Raw genomic sequence first — 18,616 nt, 5'->3', positions numbered from 1 at the left:
ACACCATATAAACAAACTGAAAGAAAAAACCACATGATCATCTCATTGGATGCTGAAAAAGTCTTTGACAAAATCCAACACCCCTACATGATAAAGGTTCAAGAGAGATCAGGGATACAAGTAACATACCTAAACATAATAAAGGCAATTTACAGCAAGCCAACAGCCAACATCAAGTTAAATGGAGAGAAAATCAAAGTGATTGCACTAAAATCAGGAATAAGACAAGGCTGTCCACTTTCCCCATCCTTATTCAACATAGTACTTGAAATTCTAACTAGAGCAATAAGACAACAAAAGGAGATCAAGGGGATAAAAATTGGAAAGGAAGAAGTCAAACTTTCACTATTGCAGACAATATGATAGTATACATAAATGACCCCCAAAATTCTACCAGGGAACTCCTACAGCTGATAAACTCTTTCAGTAATGTGGCATGATACAAGATTAACTCAAAAAATCAGTAGCCCTCCTATATAAAAATGATAAATGGGCTGAGAAAGAAATCCAAAAATCACCATTTAAAATAACCACAAATAATATAAAATACCTTGGGGTAACCCTAACTAAGCAAGTGAAAAACCTGTATGATAAGAACTTTAAGTCTCTGAAGAAATAAATCAAAGAAGATGTCAGAAAATGGAAAGATCTCCCATGCTCATGGATAGGTAAAATTAACATAGTAAGAATGGCAATCTTACCAAAAGCAATCTACAAATTCAGTGCAATCCCCATCAAAATCCCAACACAATTCTTAACAGACTTGGAAAGAACAATACTCAACTTTATATGGAAAAATGAAAAAAAAAAAAAACTTAGGATAGCCAAAAGAATCCTGTATAATAAAACAACCTCTAGAAGCATAAAGATCCCTGATCTCACGCTATACTATAGAGCTATAGTAATAACCGCTTGGTAATGGCATAAAAACTGACATGTGGACCAATGTTATTGAATTGAAGATTCTGTCATTAATGCACATAGCTATGAATATATGATTTTTTTTTTAAGTTTTCAGCATTCTTTTTTTTATTGGCTAATTTGTTCAGTTAGACTATCATTTGTTTTGTGCTAAATAATTACAAGGTCACATCAGAAGTCAGAAAAAGCTGTTCATTGCAAATGCCTTCTTCTGTGGTAAAACTTTGGAATCATTATCTCATCTCTGACCTCTGTGTTTTTGCAACAGATTAGAGTCTTTACATCAAATTGTATAATATCTGTATGTTCACTTTAAATATTAGAAATAAAACATTTTGAAAATGTCTTCTCCTAATGAGTGGAAAAGCATGACATTAATTTGACTGATATGAATTAACATTAATGATACTTCTTCCATTGCATGACAAATTCTGTAATAATTTATATTAATATCTTCACTCTCATCTACAAATGACCAATCCTACTTACCAAATCCAAAGTCTTCATTAGAAAAATACATGTGTTGTCCATTATATTCACAGAAGTATGGTTTGGTAACATAGGTCTGAAGACATTTAAGAAAAGTGTGAACCCCCAAAGGAACTATGACAATAAATGACTATGTCAACTGTGATGAAAGAAGTGGGAAGCCATAAATTTCTATAATCTTAAAGACTATTTTAGATTAAAAATAAATGGAATAATTAAGATAATGATCTAGAGATAACAAACTCATAAAATAGTACATGTTAATGGTGAACATATGATTTTTGATAAAGAAGCCAAAACAGTAAAATGGAAAAAAGAAAGCATCTTCAACAAATGGTGCTGGCATAACTGGATGTCAACATGCAGAAGATTGGAAATAGATCCCTATCTGTCACCATGCACAAAACTCAAGTCCAATAGGATCAAAGACCTCAACATAAATCCAGTTAAGTGGTGAAATTATGTTCCCCCAAATATTGTTCACCCTAATAAACTTATCTGGGGTTAGAAAACAGAATAGCCACTAGATATTGAGGCCAGAAAATGGTGGCACACATGCCTTTAATCTTAGCATTCCAGAGGCAGAGATCTGCCTGGATCTCTGTGAGTTCAAGGCCACACTGGAAACAGCCAGGTGTGGTAACAAGAGCCTTTAATCCCAGGAAGTGATGTCCGAAAGCAGAAAGGTATAAAAGGCATGAAAACCAGGAACTAGTGCCAATTAAGCTTTTAGGCTTTTGGAAGCAGTTCAGCTGAGATCCATTTGAATAAGGACACAGAGGCTTCCAGTTTGAGGAAACAGAATCAGCTGAGGAGTTGGTAAGGTGAGGTTAGCTATGGTCTGTTCTGTCTCTCTGATCTTCCAGCATTCACCACAACACCTGGCTCCCAAGTTTGATTCTATTAATAGGAATGCTGTGCATATCGCTCTGTATAAATAAAATGCTGTTTGGCCAGTGGCCAGGCAGGAAGTATAGGCAGGACAAGAGAGAAGAGAATTCTGGGAAGTGGAAGGCTGGGGGAGAGGCACTGCCAGACGCTGCCATGAGAAGCAACATGTAAAGACACCAGTAAGCCACAAGCCATGTGACAAAGTACAGACTGACAGAAATGGGTTAATTTAAGATAGAAGAAGTAGATAACAAGAAGCCTGCCACAGCCATACAGTTTGTAAGCAATATAAGTTTCTATGTGTTTACTTGTTTGGTTCTGAGCGTCTATGGGCCTGGCAGGTGAGAGAGATTTGTCCTGACTGTGGGCCAGGCAGGAAAACTCTAGCTACATAAGACCTTCTAAGTTTCGTACTACGCAGTTACACTGAACTTGATAGAAGAAAAAGGAGGAAATAGTCTGGAACGCATTGGCACAGGAGACCACTTCCTAAATATAACACCAGTAGCACAGACACTGAGAGAAACACTTAATAATTGGGACCTACTGAAACTGCAAATCTTTTGTAGAGCAAAGGACATGGTCAATAAGACAAAATGACAGACTACAAAATGGAAAAAAGATCTTCACCAAACCCACATCTGACAGAGGGCTGATCTCTAAAATATATAAAGAACTCAAAAAGCTAGACTTCAAAAATACTGAACAATCCAATTTAGAAAATGTGCTACAGAACCAAACAGAGAATTCTCAACAGAAAAATCTCAAATGTCTGAAAGATATTTAAGGAATTGCGCAGCATCCTTAGTCATCAGGGAAATGCAAATCAAACCAACAGTGAGATACCATTTTACATCTATCAGAATGACTAAGATCAAAAGCACTAAAGACAGCTTATGCTGGAGAGGATGTGGAGCAAGGGGAACACTCCTCCACTGTTGTTGGGAATGCAAACTTGTACAGCCACTCTGGAAATCAATATGGCAGTTTCTCAGAAAATTGGGAATAAGTCTTCCTCAAGACCCAGCTATACCATTTTTGGGCATATACCCAAGGAATGCTCAATATTACCACAAGGACACATGCTCAACTATGTTCATATCAGCATTATTTGTAACAGCAAGAACCTGGAAACAACCTAGGTGCCCCTCAACTAAAGCATGGATAAAGGAAATGTGGCACATATACACAATGGAGTACTACTCAGCAGTGAAAACAAACAAACTAACAAACAACAATGATATCATGAAAAATTCAGGCAAATAGGTGGAACTAGAAAAAATCATCCCAAGTGAGGTAACCCAGACTCAGAAGGACAAACATAGTATGTACTTACTCATAAGCAGATACTCAATATGAGGGAAGTGATGGCCAGACTGCAACCCATAGCTCCAGAGAGGCTAGCTAACAGGGAAAGACACGAGGAGGGACACATGGATGACCATGCGAAGGAGAAGTGGATGAGATCTACATGAGTGGATTGGGTGGAGGGGTGGCAGAGGGCGAGGAGTGGGGGATGAGAACAAAGGGAAATGGTGGGAGGGTAAGGAGGGAGATACCATGATAGATGAGGACATCATGGGAATAGGGAGAGGCAGGGTGCTGGGGAGGCACTCAGGAATCCACAAGGATGACCCCATCTTGGTCTGCTGGAAGTGGTCCAGACGGTGCCTAGACTGGTCTACTCTGGTGACTGGCCTAGCAAATAACCTAGCTGTCAACATAGAGCCTTTGTCCAGGGACCAATGGAGGCAGATGCAGAGATCCATGGCCAGGTGCCAGGCTGAGCTCCAGAAATCCAATTGGTGAGAGAGAGGAGGGATTCTGCAGGCAGAGGACATAGAGATCATGATGGGAGGATGTGCAGAGATCTACACTAGTGGAAGCCAATGAACTGTGGACTGGTGCCTGTGGAGACTCCATGGAACTGGACTAGGCCCTCTGGATACGGAACATGGTTATTTGGCTCAAACTGTTTGGGGGACACCCAGATAGGGGGATCAGGATCTGTCCCTAATGCATGGGCAGGCTTCTGGGAATCTGTTTCCTGTGGTGTGACACTTTGCGCAGCCTTGGTGCAGTGGGAAGGGGCTTGGACCTGCCTAAGCTCAGTGTGCTGGGCTCTGCTGACTCCCCATGGGAGACCTTGATTTGGCGGATGTGAGAATGCGGGGTGGCTTGGGAAGGAGGGCTGAAGGAATGGGAGGAGGGAGGAGGGGGAATCTGGGGGTGGTATGTGGAGTGAGTAAAAAATAAAATAATTAATAAAAATAAACAACCCCCCCCAAAAAAACAACCACCACCACCACAACAATAACAACAAAACAACTTTTAAAGGCTTGCTTTGAGATATTTTTGAGTAGCAGTGACTGAGAATTTAGGGCAAGGTATTGCCGCTGTGTCTGTGGTGCTGAGGCTGCACTTTGTCAAGCAACATAGATCTAAGCTGCTGTTTTTCTAGTAACCACTACTGTATCATGTCTTTTACTCTGTTTATATCAATTATTTTTAAAGATAGAAGTATCCAATCAAATCTCTTTTGTGCTCAGCTAAAAGTAAAATATACCTACAAATATTCACCAGAGGCCCTGTTTGTGAAGGTGGTTAAGAAGATAGTCGAGATTAACAGAAGAATCCAGGCTCGTCAGTTCTGAAGATAACAGTTGTCAAATTTATATCTTTAAATTTTTATTAAGAAATTGCTTAGCAAATTTATAACACTATTTTTCCAACTAGTTATTTTCAGGCCTTTGACTCCTGAGTCCCACCTGTGTTCTGTCTAAGCGGCTCTAGCCCAGCCCCACAGCTTTGAAGCTCAGTATCTGCTGCTTTTTATAGTGATATCTTATTTGTACTGAAATGTGATTTTATTTGTGTATTAATAATGTTGCCTTGGGGTCAGAGCAAGCTATAGCAGAAGCTGGGTGGTGGTGCACGCCTTTAATCCCAGTAATTGGGAGGCAGAGCTAGGCAGGATCTAGTGTTCAAGGATACAGCCAGCATGGCAACACATGCCTTTATTCTCAATACCAACCACAGAAAACCTGGAGGTCTGTACAGACAGGCAGTGACCAGGAGGTCATGTGGTTGGCAGAACAGAAAGTCTATAAAAAAAAGAGAAAAACAAGGAAGTAGCTCTCTTGTGGAGAGGAAAGACAGAGCAGCAGTGAAGGGTAAGGTTTTCAGCTCTCAGCTATTGCTCTGACCTCTTGGCTATTAACTCTGCAATTGGCTCTGTGTTTCTTATTTTACAAGACGGTTACATCTATAGCTTTGCTCTTTACAAAACAGCATTGATTGACGAAAATCTTGGCTTCACTGAGTTAGGGCAGCATTTGTTTTTGGTGAAGAGGATGAAAACACTTAATTTTCACTATACATTGTTATATCTCTCCCATTGTTGTTACTGAGGACTATGATACTGTAATAATATTTTTAAAACTTTGCATCCAGAGAGGCAGTCATTTATGGTTTGTGAAAGGTGTTTTTAGGGTTGGATCACACTGAGATGTTTAGAGCTCACTGCTCTGGGGCTCTCTAGGAAATCTATAATGCTGAGTGTCTGGCAATTGATTCTGCTTTTACTTCAAGAAGGTCGCATCTGTTGGCCTCTCTCTTTTTTTTTTTTTTTCTTTTGGTTTTTTCGAGACAGGGTTTCTCTGTGTAGCTTTGTGCCTTTCCTGGAACTTGCTTTGGAGACCAGGCTGGTCTCGAATTCACAGAGATCAGCCTGGTTCTGCCTCCCAAGTGCTGGGATTAAAGGTGTGTGCCACCACCGCCCGGCTCCTCTGTTGTTGTTTATGAAAATAAATAAGTAAAAAAAAAATCTGTGCAATAATTTTTAAATGTGCTTCCAGGAATAGACACAAACGTTTTGAGTATGCCTCAGCTGCATCTCTTTCAGCGCTGTATTTGTCAATTGCACTGAATCTAAACCTGAAGATCAGAGGTTATTATTGATAGTGCTTTTGTATTTTGATATGGACATTTTATTCATTTGCATACAGTCATTGACATTCTTCCCAGCTGATTCAAAGACAGTCACAAATTCCTACAGTATGGCTGCCAAAATGACAGCTGAATTTTATGATATTGTCTTGCTTCCTGTTGGGTGAGTTTGTTGTTATTTTTTGTTTTTCTTTTTGGTTTTTTTTTCCTAATTCTTTCTTTGGCTGTTTTACTTCAGCGACTAGCTGTGATAGGATGTGTAACAGAGCATGAGTGCAGAACTTTGCTGTCCCAAAGCCGTTGGTCCTCCTGTGCAGACTTGTCTGAAGGTGTCCATCTTTAGGCTGGTTCTTTATGAGCATAGGACTGGGTGCTTTGCTGCTCTTCTCTCTGTCACCATAGCCTGCTGACATGCCACAATGCTGCTCCACAGACACCACACTGTGTCTTCCCCCAAGCAGTCAGATGGTCACGAGAGCCCATGTTTCATGGTATATGAAGTTCTGTCTTGGGGTTCTTACTTTTCCTCTTGTCTTTTTCTGAGAGCTTACTCTGAAGATCCACTGAGTCCAGGAGTCTTTCTATAGTGTTCATTTACATCATTGTTTTATATTTTACTCTCAGGAACTTAATCATAAGAAAAGAGAATAAGGAGACTTCAATGAAAACACTTTGATTAAAGTAGACTAGAGGGAGCAGCTGCCATCCTTAAGAGGCATGAAGGAATCTGCTCTCCATGCAGAGACGCCTGGAGATATAGATTTTCCCTGTTTCCATTTTCCATGATCAGGTAATATCATTGACTTTCAAATGACTTTAGAATTGGTAACTGGAATAGGTTTTAGAGTGTAGGAAATTCTGTTTTCATGAGTTATCATCTAGGTGAGTATGTTTTAGGATTAAATTCCTTTTACAGATACTGAAAGTGCCTCCTTTTGTGGTATAAGAAAACAAATTATGGTGCAAAAAGTAATCAATAGATTGAATCACATGAGGGTTTTTTGCTTTTTGACATTAAAATTTCAAGAGACAGGCCAAAGATTTGTACTTTTCACTCATAAGGCACTCCTTTCCCTAAGATTCTTTCTGTCGAATCAGATTTAATTAGAGAGTACTATTTTAAAGGAGTTATCTGTTTATGTAGAATGACTTTGTCAAAAAAGGAGTAATGTAAAATATGAATGAGGACTGGGCATTTTGCTGTTTAAAGGAATCACAGATGAACAGGCTTCTGCAAGCAGACATGACAAGTGATACCAGATGCATAGGAAAACCATCTCAGACAGTGCTATCTTGCTCTTTTAAAGACCATTTATGTTTTTGTAAGCATGTTGCATGTTTTCACAACAGCTGGATTCCCATGAGCTAAGAGTGGTACTTGCATAGTTCCTGTAGAAATTCTGCCTCCATGTACTAACATAGTGGCGCACCAGCAAAAGCCAGCATTTGGGGGCTGGCAGCCAGCCTTCAGAGACCCTGGGGGTGGTTTTCCAGTTGGTTTTTGATTCCCTCCTTTTCTCTGAAATCAGCAAGGAGGGAAGGTGTGAACTACTTCCAGTAATAGCTCTGAAGTGTCTGTCACGTTTAATATCAGTTTTTTGTTTTGTTTTGATTTGGTTTGGTTTCGGTTTTTTTGAGACAGGGTTTGTCTGTGTAGTTTTGGTGCCTGTCCTGGATCTTGCTCTGTAGACCAGGCTGGCCCCAAATTCACAGAGATCAGCCTGGCTCTGCCTCCTGAGTGCTGGAATTAAAGGCATATTCCACCCTGCCCAGCTTAATATCAGTTTTTAAATACATGATTCTAATTGAATGTAGAAGAGAGAAAAAAAGGGAGTCCTCACATTTTTAATCCACTCATTTAGAATCTGGTATCATCTTCAGCAGTTCTGAGGTGTCCATAGTATTCTTTATTTCTGCTCTTCTGTGATAGTGTTGAAGCAGGGTGAAGAACTAGCCTTTTTTTTTCTTTTTTTTTTTAAACCTAGCAAACTGTTTCATGTTTTCTTTGGAATTTCTGGATAAGTTGGAGGAAACATTCTGCATGTTGTTGTGTGTACGTCTTCATCTCATTACAAACAGGCAGACTTCATTGTGTATCTCTACCATCCTTAAATACAGAAGTGATTTTCTCTCCTGACTTTGACATTGTCACTATATATAGTGTTTTCATTTGGGTTTGGCAAATCCTTTGGGTCTGATTCTGTGAGCATATCCTAGCACTGGGTGATAACGTCTGCATCCTTTCTTTAGTTCCCCAGTTAACTTTAAAACTGTTGTAAAAGTGTAAACCAGCCCATGACAGGTTTTTTTGTACATGTTAAAGAACTTTATTGTTCAGTTTTCATGATGACTGTGTAAAGAAGACTGATGCAGATGTCTATCTCTCCTGGACCATGTCAATGACACTTACGATGTATTTTGGTTCCACATTGCAGTGGTTCATCCCCAATGACCCTTTGGCCCTTTCCAGGCACATTTTGCTGTGTGTGTGTTGTTACAGTATTCCCCTTTGCATTGTATTGCTTTGACAACTGTAATTTGAATAAGATCTGAAAGAGGTCCAGAATAAAATATATTTTGATGTTAAAATATAAATTTTAGGTATATTTTATTATTATGTATATATGCATGTTTTGCCTGCATGTATGCATGTGTACCACATGCATGCACACGGAGGTCATAAGAGGCAATCACATCACTGGAGTTACAGACAGTTGTGAGCTGCTATGTGGGTTCTGGGAATTGAATCCAGGTCCTCTGCAAGAGTAAGGGGTGCTCTTAACCACTGAGAGATTCATTTGATAGACAAAATTACTGTTGTACTTTTAGATTTATAGAAAATTGAACACTCACCAGTTCCTCCATTTCTTTCCATGAGTTAGTAGCTCATTTTTAATTAATATTTAATTTAATTTAAAATTTAAGTAATATTTTATTGCACTTTGAAATTCCACTCGTTCACTGAGGACCTCTTGGCTGCTTCTGTGTTCTGCTTCAGGTAGTAAAGAATCAGAACACAGAAATTAAAAGACATAGTGACCAGTCTTCTGAAGGCTGAAGTGGGATGGTCTTGAGTTTGAGGCCAACCTGGGCTAAATAGTGAGACTTCTTAAAAGAAGCCAAGGATGAGATGGAGGGGGGGGGGGGGGGGGAGGGGAGAAAGAGTCAGCATTGGTAATACTTGCAGGAACTTTGCACACAGCCGCCTTGCACTGGAGAATGCTGTGTTTCACAGTAGACTAACCAATGGGCATATCAGATTCTCATAAAATGCATTTCAAGCCAAGTGTAAGTGATCCCAACACTTAGGAACTCAGGAGGCAGAGGAAGGAGGATGGGAGGATTGCTAGTTTCAGGCCAGCCTGGTCTGCATACAAATAGAGGCCCTGTGTGAGAAAAACACTACAAAACACACAACACAAATCTTCTCCAGTGTACCTTCAGCGCCCTCTACTGACAAGGATTCACATCGTGACAATGGTCAGGCAGAAATAAACAGCCTTACCTCAATGTTAAGAGAGCTCCTGAAGAAGGGTGGATTTGGAGAAGAGATGCAATGTACCAATAAGTTGTGGAGACACTTACCCACATAGAGGTTTTAGAAGCCACACTAAGGTAATCACGTTTGATTTTCCAACCCATTTGATGGTTGACTTCCTTTTCTTAGGCACTGCCTCTACAAATGTAGGGTAAATTCTGTCTAAAGTCTCCACAAATATAAGGTTTGCAAAAGAAGTTGATTGTGATGGTTAGGATTTTTGGGGAGGAGGAAGTCAAGTTGACACAAGCCAGGGTCATCTGGAAAGAAAAAATCTCAACTGAAGATCCTCCTCTATCAGATTGGCCAGTGAGCAGCACCACTCCATGTCTCTACTTCAGTTTCCTCCTTAGCTTTCCCCAGTGATGTACTGTTACATGAAGGGTAAGTTAAACAAACCTTTCCTTCTCCTGTTGCTTTTGGTTATGATCTTTATCACAGCAAAAGCAAGCAAACTAATACTGATTCCATAACCTCTACTTAAGGATGCATTTTAACTAAGATTATCTAAAATAGTCATTTCTAAACAATCAGTGCTAGTCTAAGTGCACAGAATCCTTTAAAAATAAAACAAATCAACTGGTCTTTAAAAAGAGTTTCAGGTTCTGAGAAAAGCTGAGTAGAAAATACAACATACAGTGATTGCCTGCACAAGATTCGCACATGATCAAGCCAGTCAAAATTCCAGCATGGGTAGAGGAGGGGCAAAGAATCCTAGGTGAGGACTTACTGACAGATGAAGGCTGTTGTGTGTGTGGGGGGGGTGGATATTAGCTTTCTTCACATGTGTGGCCCCTGATAGGTTGACTGTGGTGAAATATGGTGTGCCCCAATATATTATGCACCCTAAGAAAGCTTATCTAAGGGTCAGAGGAAAAAGCCAGTCACTATATTAAACATAGAAGTCAGGCAATGGTAGCACATACCTTTAATCCTAGCATTCAGCAGGCAGAGATCCATCTGGATCTCTGAGTTCAAGGCCACAGTAGGAGAAAAGAGCCAGGCATGGTGACACACATGTTTAATCCCAGCACTAACTACAGAGGTCTAGAGGTTTGTACAGACAGACAGGAAGTGATATAGCTGGGCAGAGAGGGGAAGTGAGATGCAGAACAGAAAGGCATATAGGCGTGGGTATATAGGAAGTAGGTCTCTTTGTCTGTGGATTTCGAAGTGGTAAGAATGTGGCTGGCTTCTTTCTGCTTTTCTGATCTCTCAGTTTTTACCCCAATATCTGGCTACAGGTTTTTTAATAATAAGACTGTTTAGCAATTCGTCTTATAGGTGACCATAATTTATTGGATGATCCAAGACTTAAGTGCATATGGACAGTATTAATTTGGATTTTATGTATTTTCATGGCTGGATAGCTCATTTCTTTTAAGCACAGAATAATATTCCATCATCTGGATGTACCAGAGTTTTGTTTTGTTTTGTTTTATTTTAAACCTGTATTTTTTAAACCAAATTGTGGTAACTGTCTGATAAACATGTGACAGCTGCTTCAAACACTAATGTGAAGGGTTGTACCTGGGTATAAGTTTTGAAATTCATCTAGGTAACGTCCAAAGTGTATGATGGTTGATCCATATGGCAAGGCTATGTTCAGTTGTGTAAGACATTACCCAACTATCTCTCCAAGTGGTTGTACCATGCTGTAGTCTCAGCAGCAATGAAAACAAGTTGGTGATTCCTCACACTCTCACCAGGATGTGTCGTTGCTCACTCTAGTAGGTGTATAGTAGAATCTCATTGCGGTTTATATTTCCCTGATGGCACTTGGAGTATATTATCATGTGCTACTTGCAATATGAGGAAATGTAATACATATACATTACACAATCTCTGTGGAATAGTCTCTTATCAGACATATAAAACACAAGCCTATCCCAGCCTGAGGTTTCTTTATTAGTCTCTTAACTGTTTCATAAATGTTTTTCATTTTATTAGAGTCCTTCTTGCCAAATGTTTTTTTCCCCCACAGTGCTTTTGCTATTTTATCTGTCATCTCCAAGCCCAAGGTTGTTTAGGTCTTATTTGTTGGCTTTGTTTTTGAGACATGGTTTTCAGATTTTATTTCTTTAAGAACAATGTGTGAACCTTTTAGTTATTAGTTGTGAAGAAATAAAAAAGCCCATTCCTGTGGCCCTTGCTCTTCTCTATGTCATAACTCTTGCTACCCTGGCTTATTTCAGGTGCCAGCTTGACATTCCAGTACTGAAGTGTGAAGAGACAGTCATGCTAGACCCTATGAAGCCATCAGAACAACTGCAGCATGTTAACCACTAGCCCATGGTAACTTCAGTAGTTTGAAGTAAACTTTACAAGCCTCTTCCTGTTGTTGTTTCCATTGGTTTTCAAGTTGCTTTTACTCTCTGTGAATTTTCATTTTCCTCAGGATGTCACTTCTGAGGCCTGAAGTACAGGTGGAATTCCCTAAGAGCATGTCATGTCACCATGAGCCCAGTTCTAGAGGACTTTGGAACTACTGAGAGAACGTGAATTTGAACTACACGACAGAGAGGTGAGCAGTACTTCTAAGGACAGTTTGGCCTCTCCCCTTCTCTGTTCTGAGGCAGTACAAATCTCCCTGAGGACCTCTGTCATTGCAGTTGGATGGGAGGGGTACGGAACATGGAGCAAACCAGGCAGAAGCCTTTTGTATTTTCTCTCCCATCTGCATTCATGGTTACTGTAACCAGTCGCCACCAGCAATGTAAGCATCCAGCCTGGAGGGCAGAAGTCAGACACCTCACTCATGAAGTTTGGATTCTATGGGGCTGCACTACTTTTTGGGGTAATGGAGGAAATTTGTTTTCTGGTATTTTCTTACATCTAAATCCTACTGAACTCCCTGGATCTTGTCTCTCCACTCTTACAGCCAGGACAGGCCAGTCTTTCTCACGTGGCAAGACTCTGGCATTGTCTGTCTCCCCTTTATACTTTTAAAGATACCTGTAGCTGTGTCAAGCCCACTCAAAACGTCCAGAATAATGTTATCTCAAGGTCAGTTGATTAGCTTTGAATAGTCAGTTTTTCATAGCTATGACAAAATACTTGAGGCAAGTTAAAGTAGTAAAGATTTACTTAGGATCATACTTTCATGTTTCAATCCATGTTTACTTGGCTCTGTTTTCTGGACTACGATGAAGCAAAAAATTCACGGTTATAGGGCAGCCAGAAAAGACAGAGGGAAAGAAGGAAGCAAGGGGGAATGAAGAGGAGAAAAAGAGAGCAAAAGAGGAAAAGAGACAAGTGAAAAAAAGGTAACTTTCAAAGGCACACCTACAATGACTTATTTCTGCCAACTAGGTTCCATCTCCTAAAGTTCCCACAGCCTTCTGGTAGCTAAGCCAGCTATGAATCTGTGAATACAGTTAACACCATTGATGAGGGCAGAAACATTATCATCTATTACCTTCCAATTCCCCATCTCTGAACACTGCTGCAATGAAGACCAAGCCTTTCACATACGAACTGGGGGTGGGAGCAGTTTAGATCTGAACGAAACCAACTTCAATTCTGATTTCCTCACTTCTTTACAATTTCTGGAGACTAGGATCAATGACTTTTTTGGGGAGTCATTTTCAGCCTACCATGACCCTCCACAAATGTTTCTTCATCTGTTCCTGTTTTCTAATGGCCAAGGAAAAGAAGTACCTATGATTCTGACAGGGGACAGAAGAGACAGAGGGGACACTTTGATATTCTGTGTTATAAAGACACTTGTATTCCATATTGTAAAATGGAGTCAGCATATACATATTAGTTCTAAATTAACTGCTTCCCCAACCCAGATGCCCCTGGAGGAGTAGGATAACAACAGAAGCTATGTCAACTCAGCATTTTAAAAAGAGCAAGAGGCTAAACATACACAGAATGAGAAAAGTGTGCAAGGAATGGCAACAAGAGGATATCACATTTCCAAACCCAGGCTGTTGCCAAGACTAAGTTGCTTTCCACAAATTGATAGCATGGCCCTATTACTGAAGAAAACATCTACACAACTCACTGAACATGGAGAAGTCCATGGTGCCTACCTAGAGCCTTCATCATACAGACTAGTGTTCTTGGTACCAGAAGGTACTGTGTATACAACCAAAGGAGAAATGTAAACACCAACCCAGCTACAAACTCTTTATCTACAATGGTATCCTGCATGCAAGAATATGCTAGGACAATGGTGGCACAAAGCTTGTGGGAGTACTCCCACTCCAGGAGATGGAACCCATACCTGACACTGCTTGAGTGACCAAAAGCCTGAGAATACATAGGCCAGGGACCTAGGGTAAAACCAAATATGGTTCTACTAAAGGAATGTAGCAATAAAATGAGTTCTAATGACATTCTGCTATACTCACAGATCCGTGTCTTGCTCAGCCATCATCAGAGAAACTTTCTCCTGCAGCAGATGGGAAAAATAGACACCAACTTACATTATGCGTATGTGCGCGCATACACACACACTCACACACACACACACACACACACACACACACACACACACACAGAGAGAGAGAGAGAGAGAGAGAGAGAGAGAGAGAGAGAGAGAGAAACACCTTGGGACACTCAGCCCTTAATGGGATGTCTCAATCAAATCCTTCCACTCAGGACTCAGGGAACATTGAGGAAGAGGAGGCAGAAAGTGTAAGAGCCAGAGGGGGATGGAAGACACTAAGGAAACAAGTCCTTCTAATCACAGCAGGATAGGCACACATGAACTCATAGTTCTATAGCTGAAAGAAGTGGAAACATGCTCCCATCCCAAATGATAATCACTTGATCACTTGAAAATGTAAACTTAGCCCACCCCACCTCCCAATCTCACTGGGGAAACAAACTACTCTTAAGGGTACACTGCATGCCTACTAGTAGATGGTGCACCAGTAGATGGAGGTTCCTTGTCTCATAATGTTGTTCTCAGGCCTTTAAAAACATCTCTCTCTCTCTCTCTCTCTCTCTCTCTCTCTCTCTCTCTCTCTCTCTCACACACACACACACACACACACACACACACACACACCCTACAATCCTTTGTGTATATATTAAGTTTTCTGGTATTGTGTTTTTATGGGGTTCCTGAGTGTGAGAATGAATAGATCTCTGCTTCTATATGCTGTGGGATGTTCTGCATGTTAAATGTGTTGTTCTGATTGGTTAATAAATAAAACACTGATTAGCCAGTAGCCAGGCAGGAAGTTTAGGTGGGACAAGTAGAGAAGAGAATTCTGGGAAGTGGAAGGCAGAGGGCAGAGGGACACTGCCAGCTGCTGCCATGACAAATGAGATGAGATGTAAGGTACCGGTAAGCCATGAGCCACATGGCAAAGTATAGATTAATAGAAATGGGTTAATTTAAGATATAAGAACACCTAGCAAGAAGCCTGAGCCATTAGGCCAAACAGTTTAAATAATATAAGTGTCTGAGTGATTATTTTATAAGTGGGCTGTCAGGACTGCCAGGGTTTGGCGGGACCTGGAGAGAAAACTCTAGCTACATCTGTATCTTTTTGTTCCTTTTCTTGTGCTTTCTGTTTGTTTGCTTGCTTGTTTTGTCTTATTTCAATGTGTTGGTTTTATCTTACTATGTCTTATTTTATTACCATCCCTTAGAAACATGTGTATTTTCTAATGAGAGGGAGAAATAAATTGGATCTGGATAGGAGGGGAGGTAGAGAAATACTGGGGGGATTGGAAAGAGGGGAAACTGCAATCAGGATATATTATATAAAAAAACTATTTTCAATAAAAGAAAAATAATTTTAAAATATCCCTTTCCTGTCTCTGTCCACTGGCCTCTGTAGTGATGGCATAGGCCCTGCTATTCCGGTTACAGTTCCTCTTGGCCTGTGTTCACTCCAGAGCATTGTCCTATCACTCAGTAGCACTATTTCCTACTGTTGTTCTCCACTGGCTTCTTTTCCCTCCCTAAAGCCCATTTTCCTGTCTAATCTCTCAGAAAGTATCCATTCTGTCTTCTGTCTTTATAGATAACTCTGTAGAAAGGACAGCCTACACTTACCTGTACTTCACTGATCATCCATGTATTCAAAAGGAATATATACTGTGTGCCAACTATATGCCAGAAACCCTGTTGGGCATTACAGCCATGAAGCACAGGGAATGAGTATCTGATCTCACAATGAGGAAGCAAGACATGCAGCACATAATTTCAACTGAGTATGGCATATACCATGATAGGGGAATAGTGGTATTAGTGAAGCATAAAGCAGAGGACTTAAGATGAGAAAGAGGGTGTTAACAAATTTAGGGGATTCAGCCTGTGTCCCAACAAGTCAGCTTTAGCCACCCATCCCCAATGAAAGAGCAAAATTAATAGTGAAACACAGAAAAAGGAGATGTTTAATATGGTCATGTTGGGAAGATGGATAAAGGTATCCAGCAAACTATGCCCCCAAAGTTTACTTTTGAGGTCCTGTCACGAGGGAAGGGTTTAAATTGATAGCAAGAGATATGTGTGATTAAGCAGTCCAGTCAGTTACAAGGGGGAAATTTTATGGAAGGAAGGCAACACTTGTTGCATGGCAAGAGGAAGAAGTGTTAGTTCTTTTCTGTTTCTTTGTCTTCATTACCACAGCTCCTCCTTGGCAGAGTCTGAAACATGAGCTACTTCAGTTTCTGACACAAAAGCAATAGTTTTTCCATTTGAATGTCCCTCAGGCTTGTTCCCTTTAGTTGCTTGAGCTAGCCCCTTGGCCTTTTAACCTTTCATGGTGTTTGGCTTCTGTCCCAGTGAAATTGTTTTCAAATGTGTCTATGAGGGACACCCTAGAATCCAAACTGAACTATTTTCCACCCATAGTTTACTAGATCACTTGTTCCTTGAAATGACCTCTTCCCTTAACTCCCACCATGCAATTATTCCTATCTGTACTTCTTTCTAAATCTGCCTCTTCAAATCTTGGGGCTCATCACATTTCTCCAATTACTGGGCAATGTCATCCACCTCTTTGGGTTTTGTCCTCATGTCTGCTTTTCTTATTTCTTCTGTGAGCCCCATACTTAAATTTAGCATTGCATCAAAACACTTTATCAAACACAGCATATCTTAAACCCATCCATCTCACCACTCTGACTTGATTCACTGTTGACATGTCCTATGTCAGAAAAGGAAGCGGGAAGCAGAAACTTCAGTCTAGACTGAACCCCACTACTCTGAAACCAAGAACATGCTCCCAGACCCAAAGCTGCATTGTTTTTTGTTTCCTTTTCTTTTCTTTTTCATCTTTCCAGCCACAGACTCTTGATTCTTTTTAAATCTGTACCTCTACTTGTCTCTACACCAGGGTCAGTCCCCATCAGGTCAAACATAGTAGCCTTAAACGGGCCTTTTCATGCTAGGCCTTGTGCCCCCAAATCTACCTTTCACATAGGAACTGCACCTACCTTTTTGTCGTCTTCTTCCAGGCTTGGGTATATTGCAATCTAGGCATTTCAATTTTCTCTGAATTCTACACATTGCATCACATTTCATGCATTAGAAGCTTCTACCCTGTTCCTTTCTCTATGATGAGTTGCTTCTGTTTTACCATCCATATATCCCTAAATAAGAATTACTTTTGAACTTGCATGATTGAAATAATACAGTCTTTGTGTCTGGTTTCTTTTAGTTAACATACTTATGGAATTCATCAATGTGATGTGTGGTCATAGTTACATGGTGATTTTATCCTGGTATGCAGTATTCTGTTGTTAAGAGTATGCCACAACTGACCCACTGTAGCTAGATAATTATTTCTAGCTTGTTCTTAGCTATAACCAAAAATGCTTCTCTGAACATGATGCATATTTTTCTCATTCAAAGGTAGAAACACCATGTCAAAGGGTGCCATTTCGACTTACCATGTAATGCCAACTGTTCTCCAAAGTATTATACCAGAGCTTCTACTGGCCAATGCTTCTGATTTGGCAGACTTTTAATGTTTGTAAACATTACCAGGCCTGAGGTGAAAAGCCTATAATCCAGCTATTTATCAGGCAGAGGCATGAGGACTGCAAGTCCCAAATTTACCTGGGCAACTTAGTAAGATCTTATTTCAAAATAAAGCATTAAAAGTTGGGGTTGTGGCTCAGTGGTAAAGTACTTAACAGGCTCTAGGGTCAATTCCTGGAACAAAACAAGGGTTATGATACAAGGGTGTGGCATAACATCTCATTGTGACTTCAATGTATATTTCAGAAGAAAGGTGTGGTTGAGTTTCTCTTTTTAAAAAAACAGAATCTTTAAGAAATTTCTTCTATACTATACATTTAAGGAACATAGTATGTTTTTGACAGATCTGTAGAGATGGTTATCATATTCAAGAAAATCTCAGTTATCCTGCTTTTGACAAGACTCCTAACTCTAAGAGCAAATCTCAAATACATTAACAACTACAAGTCCTTATGTTATACATTAGACTTCTGGATTTCTCTATCCTACAAGTTTGTTTGTTTATTCATTCATTTATTTATACTGATATAAGTGTAAACTGATTTAAAACTCTAGAAGTTTGTTTTTATAGACAGTTTTCTTTAATAACCCTTGTGATTATGCATCATACATACATATATCATCAGCAAGTTCTATGCTGGCTGGAGATGTGGCTTAGTTGGTAGAGTCCCTAAATGTAGAGAGCACTAAATTCAGTCTCTAACAATGAATAAAAACTGGGCATAGTAGCATATCCTAGTGTTTCAGAAGTGAAGGCAGGAGTATCAAGAATTCAAAGGTCATCCTCAGCTACAGTAGGACAGCCTGGAGACTCCATTTTAATTGTTTTTCACAGAGTGGACTTTTGCTACCTTGTCAAGGATGTTTTCTATCCT

This window comes from Onychomys torridus, chromosome X (assembly GCF_903995425.1).
Source record: "Onychomys torridus chromosome X, mOncTor1.1, whole genome shotgun sequence".
NCBI classification, from domain to species: Eukaryota; Metazoa; Chordata; class Mammalia; order Rodentia; family Cricetidae; genus Onychomys; species Onychomys torridus.
This window is presented reverse-complemented; position numbering follows the sequence as displayed.